Consider the following 6,041-nt stretch of genomic DNA (forward strand, 5'->3'; position numbering starts at 1 on the left):
GGTAAATTCCAACAAAAAGCACTATGTTCTTTTTATCTGCCTCTAAAAGACCCCTATTAACTCAATTAGCTTGAGTGATTTCTTCATCTGTTTGAGATTAAATGAAGGCCATTACCACACAAAATTATCTTGAAATCTTAGCTGACACTGTCTGACATCCTCTTTATGTAAAATACTTGTGATAATTTATCCTGGGACCGAAAACTCTTTAAAAGAAAGCTAAAACATCACTTAACCACAAAATAAGTAATTAAAGCCATATAATATAAATAATCAATATCAGTAATTAAAGCAATATAAGTAATCATTCTAAGTAATTGTTTCGGATGAAAACAGGTTTGCTAAACTGCATCTATTATACCTGTCCCAATATGCCTGGGTTGGATGCTCATAACCAGTCGACTATTTGACATTTACACATTAAGGCCTTGCAAGCCTATTTGACTAAATGCATCTTTTAAATTTCCCTGTCGCCCTATCTCTTCCCCTCTAGTTGGCCACCTTCCTACCAGCAAATGCCAACACCCTCTATCAAGTGCTTCCAGCCAGAAATCTCGGCGATGTCTTCGGTTCCTCTCTCCCTCCTCCGTGCTATGCCTCCATCACAACCAACAGGTGACCAATGTCCCACCCCGGCCACTTCTCTTGGTGCCCGGCCACCTCCTAATCCAGGCCTCCGGGCGACTCACTGGGATGCTAAATCCCGACTCTTGCTGCCGTCCTCTTTGCTTCCCCGAAGCCATCTTTACACAGCTTTCTTAAAAAAGTAAACCACATCATGCTGTTCCTTCATGTAAAACCTGGGAGCGGATGTCCATTGCTCTCGAAAACAGTTCAAACACTGTATGAGCCTACAATGCCCTGCATGATTCAGCATTTACTTAGCTGCCCATTTTCTGTCTTATCCTTTTACGCCGGGTTCACACTGCCCTCCGCTCAGCTGCCCAAACACACGTGCTTTTTCACCTGTGAGGCCTTTGCACGCATTTCTTTTGCCCCAAGTACCCTTCCTGGACTCTGACTAGGTCTTCCTCTTACTTGTATGCCAGGTTTAACAGCAAGTAAGATGAATGAGTAGAGGGAATAATTTGACAAGAAGTAAGATGGGGAAAGACTATGTGCCAGCCACTCTGCCTGGCACCCAGGAAATGGCTACGTCTGAGTCTATATTTATCATTTTTATGTAAATCGCTATCAAATGCACCTACATATCGCCAGACACTACCGCCCCATATTCCACTAAATAATGTGGGACTAAAGATCGACATGGCCGTTGTCAAAAGACTTTCAGATCACATTTGAAACACAAATCTTCTCTTAAGTTTGATTGAAGCAAAATATTCACTCAAGTAGGAAAAATGTGAACCTGCTAGAGAACTGACTTTGTTCTGCATACAGTACAACGTGCTGCCTCTGGATAATTTGAAGTCCAAGGTGGGCTGAACATCACAGCATCACAGATGGATATTTTACTCACTCATTCTTTCAACAGATACAGCATTTACACATGTATGTATGATATATAATGCTATGTAGATGTTTAGTATAATTTACTTAAGAAAAATTCTCAAAAATCTAGGCAGGTTGTTAGTTTTCGTCATCAGATTTTTGAGGACTTGTTTTTGATAAAAATATCTGTGAATAAATATTTAATCTCATTTGGACAAAATCAATGGTAGACTTTTTTTTTTTAAGTGTATTTCTTTATTTTGAGAGAGTGATTGTGGAGAAGGGGCAGAGAGGGAGAGAGAGAGAGACAGAGAATCCCAGGCAGGCTCTGAGCTGTCAGCACGGAGCCTGACGCGGGGCTCTATCTCATGAACTCTGAGACCGTGCCCTGAGCCGAAACGAAGAGTCTGGCACTTAGCCAACTGAGCCACTCGAGAGAGACGCCTCTAAATGATAGACATTTTAAAATAAAACGCTGGATATTATGCAATTATTAAATGGATTGAAAAGTAGCAGTTGATTTTGAAAGTGAAATTTATGGTTTATGATAATCTGTGAAAGCTATGTATCTACATGTGATGAATTTTAAGCACTTAGGCATCACTTTTAGATGAACTTTGTATAAACTGTTCCCGCATATTATTAAATTAATTTAATAAACATTGGTCAGGTGTGTATAAATTGCTTCAGGAAAACTTAATTTGACGTATTACTGTAAATACATCAGGCAACGGTTTCCAAATAAGATTTCGGAACCCTGTGTTTATCAAATTATATTCATTACTCTTAGAGGAAAAAAGATTAGTTTTCTGGTGTGAATTTCCAAATACTAATTAGAAGAGATTTATTATGAACTTAATACATGCGAAATTATGCATCAGTACAGAGCCAGAGTTAAGGACAAGTTCAGAGAAAGCTTTCCTTCCCAAGAATATAGGCTGTCATCCTATTTGGGGATGGTGGGATAAAGGTGTCTCTATATTTCTTAATATGACAATAAACCCAGTGACTTTCCAGTTCTTACCAAGTACAGAAGAAGTGGCTGAGAGGCAGAGTCCTTTGAAGTAGGTGGTTACACTGTGTGGTAGAAGCAAATCACCTCTTGTGTGTAATACAGAGATTAGACAGTATTCTATGGTTATTGGAGCATTCCTAGATCTGGGTCTAAAATGGGAGATGGATAGATATGTAGCGTGGTTTTTTTTGCCCCCTTCAAAAAGTAGCCTTTGTGAGAAACGAATGCAAAATTTTAATGGCAGATAATCTAGTGTCTTCAGGTCTTATCAACTAACAAAAGGCTTCATTTCCATTTCTAGACACACATGTGAGTATTGGCACACTCTAAGAGTTCAGAAAACTAATTTCACGAAGAAATGATCAACAGATAAGTATCAAGGTCAAGTCCGATACAAAAATTATTAACAGAAAAGAAGAGAATGAGGAGTAGAATGATTCCTTGCAGTCAAAAACATGCTGGTCCAGAGGGATTTCAGGATTGCAAATAAGTTTGTGTTCAGTTCACTTCACTGAACAGACAACTTTACCGTATCACTTTAACAGTCAAAGAGTAAGTCTGTTTATAAGTGTCTCTCCTAAGTTTGGTGCAGAACAGCCCCTGTGGTTTATGTGTGTTAACAGGGTGGTGGAGGACGGAGATGGGGTAGATGATGATTCTAGTCTCTAAAGTAACAACACCAGAGCACGAGTATATCGTGCCATTAGATTGACTGAAATCTGAGGGTGTTTTTGAGTTGAGCAGTTCATAACATCTTTCTGGCCTGCATGCCATGACTTATCCAACCTGTGAACTGTGCTCTGCCTGGAAACTTAGCTCAGTGTCAATTGCTCTTTACCCCTTGCAGATGGAGAAAATAATCATACAACCAGAAAAAAATGCCAGAAAGTCATCCCTATAAGGCTATTCAAAGCTGAAACCCACCATGCCAAAATGAGCTAAAGGACAGTAAGAGATGTTGCAAGTCAATGCTCTGTGTTTGTGTTAGGCTTAGGAAATTCTTGCTAAGCCCTCTCTTATCTTGACTCAGCCGTTTCATGTACTTGAGTCTGAATCTTGAATACCCTGTCCTTGCTTCAGTAATTCTCAAGATGCTCAGACACAAGTCATAGAAATATCATTTGAATGACATTTCTGTAAGATAAAGGTTATTTCTTGACTTAGATAACCCCCAAAAGAAATCAGTGGCTCTGTTAGTTTCACGCAAGGTTTGAATGAGAAGCTCAAATGATGATGGCTCGTCAAGGCAGTGGTTTTTCTGTCTTTTGTTGCTACATCTGCCATGTTAGTTGCTTTATGAGGCCAGCTCTTTCCATGTACTGGGCGAGAAGGCCATCAATAATGACAGTATTAGTGTTTCCCCATCAGAGAAACTCTGGATAAATGTATGCGTCTCTTTCTTTAAGAAAAATTTTTTTTTAATGTTTACTTATTTTTGAGAGGGAGCGAGACAGAGTCTGAGATGGAGAGGGGCAGAGAGAGAGGGAGACACAGAATCTGAAGCAGGCTCCAGGCTCTGAGCAGTCAGCACAAAGCCCAATTCAGGGCTTGATCTTACAAGCTGTGGGATCATGACCTGAGCTGAAGTCGGATGCTCAACAGACTGAGCCACCCAGGTGCCCCTATATGTATCTCTTTCTTAATGACTCCAGTCAAGATTCTGGTGACTCTGATAAGCCTAGCTTGGAACATATAACTACCCTTGATTCAATTACTAGACACCCAATTACTATATATTATCTGATTCAATTACTACTGGCCAAACATAGATCCCCAGCCACATGTGGATCTGGAGCATGGCGTTGTCAGTTTCAAACAGGATTACATGGACCAGGGGTGGAGACGAGGTGGCTTTTAAAGGAGAATGAGAAATTTTATTCCCAGAATAAGGAAGAAAAGATGGTGGAGAAAGGAGCAAACAAAATTTCCTCTAAAACATCCATAATGAAAGCAGCATAAGCATATTTTTGCAAATTTTTACAATTTTACAAATTTTCATAGGGTTACTATTTTGTAGTTTGGGGAACCCGAGTGGGATTTTTGCTTCTATACAGACGGTCAACAGCAATAACAAAACTGCAATAGAGAGAAACGTGACAAGTTGTCAATCTCCATACCGTTTAGTCTTATTTTACCAATACTATTTTTTTTATTTAGAGCTTCCAAATGCAAGTTGTTGATTTATCTGTTTATGTCTCCAATATAGCATGAGACATATATTAGGCAATCATGTGATAAACTTGATCTATTTAGACACATGTAATGGATGGCTGTATTCACAAAACTATTGCTTTGTTTCAGGCTGGAGTTCACTTATGAGTATTTGTCAATTAATCAAAATTTCCAATTAATTGCCGCATCCTCACTTGGCTTCCTGCTCTATATGTCATTCCATACCTGCATTAGGGATGACTCTTAGGCATTTCCAGAAACTTGTGGCTGAGTAGAAAAGACAAAAAAACAGAAACTCATCTTAAAAATTCCCATTTCTCTTCTATGGTCCTTGTAAGACATGCAGTTTATCTTTTGGCATTTTAATTACAATGGCCAAGTTTCCTAAACTAATAATTTAATTCCCAGGGAACCTTTGTTTCACAACAGCTCTTTTTTAAAACAAACAACAAATAAGGAGAATATTTTAAGTTTTAGAAGACAATTATGATAGCAACTGGTCTTTCTCGAGATGCATAACCTGAAATTTAATCCATGTCTGAGTTATGGTTAGATCCTAAGACTCCAAGTAATATTTTGGGTTAGTAAATTATAATGATTTGTGGAGATGTCTAGAATAGCTCACTCCTGTTTGATAGTTTGAGACTAGAGTTAGGTTAGTTGAGATTAGAAGTAGAAATATTCAGGGGCTCCTGGGTGGCTCAGTCGGTTAAGCGTCACACTTCAGCTCAGGTCATGATCTCACAGTTCGTGAGTTCGAGCCCCGCGTCAGGCTATGTGCTGACAGCTTAGAGCCTGGAGCCTGCTTCCGGTTCTGTGTCTCCCTCTCTCTCTCTGCTCCTCCCCTGCTCATGCTCTGTCTCTCTCTCCTTCAAAAATAAATAAAAACGTTAAAAAAAATTTTTTTAAAGTAGAAATATTCTGAGATGAAAATGCTGGACATCCTCAGGATATTCACTGAAAATTATGGGGTCATTTAAAGATACTTTATGAAGTCACTGAAGTCTACATGGATTGTTCAAATATTCTTGTCCTGTAAGTTAATAGAAGGGATCCAGGGTTAGAATTAAGAAGCCAGGGTTTGTAGGCTCATATTTTCATTTTACTTGACTACAGTTTGATGTTCAATTCTCCAATCTCCATATCTAATACAGGGTTAAAAATATTAACTGTCTCTAATTCCTTTCCAGTGAAGATAAAAGAGATACTTTTCAATATAGCACCATATGCTACACACAAACCAACCTCCAAAGAGGAGAACTCACCTAATCCAAAATTAATTGAGTAGACTATGACTTGTGAGATTTACTTTGACTCAAAGTTTTACTTCACGATTGACAAAGATTCTAAGACAGATTCTTCCTTCCTTCCTTCCTTCCTTCCTTCCTTCCTTCCTTCCTTCCTT

The sequence above is a fragment of the Herpailurus yagouaroundi genome, unplaced genomic scaffold (assembly GCF_014898765.1).
Source record: "Herpailurus yagouaroundi ecotype Mexico unplaced genomic scaffold, PumYag 165, whole genome shotgun sequence".
NCBI classification, from domain to species: domain Eukaryota; kingdom Metazoa; phylum Chordata; class Mammalia; order Carnivora; family Felidae; genus Herpailurus; species Herpailurus yagouaroundi.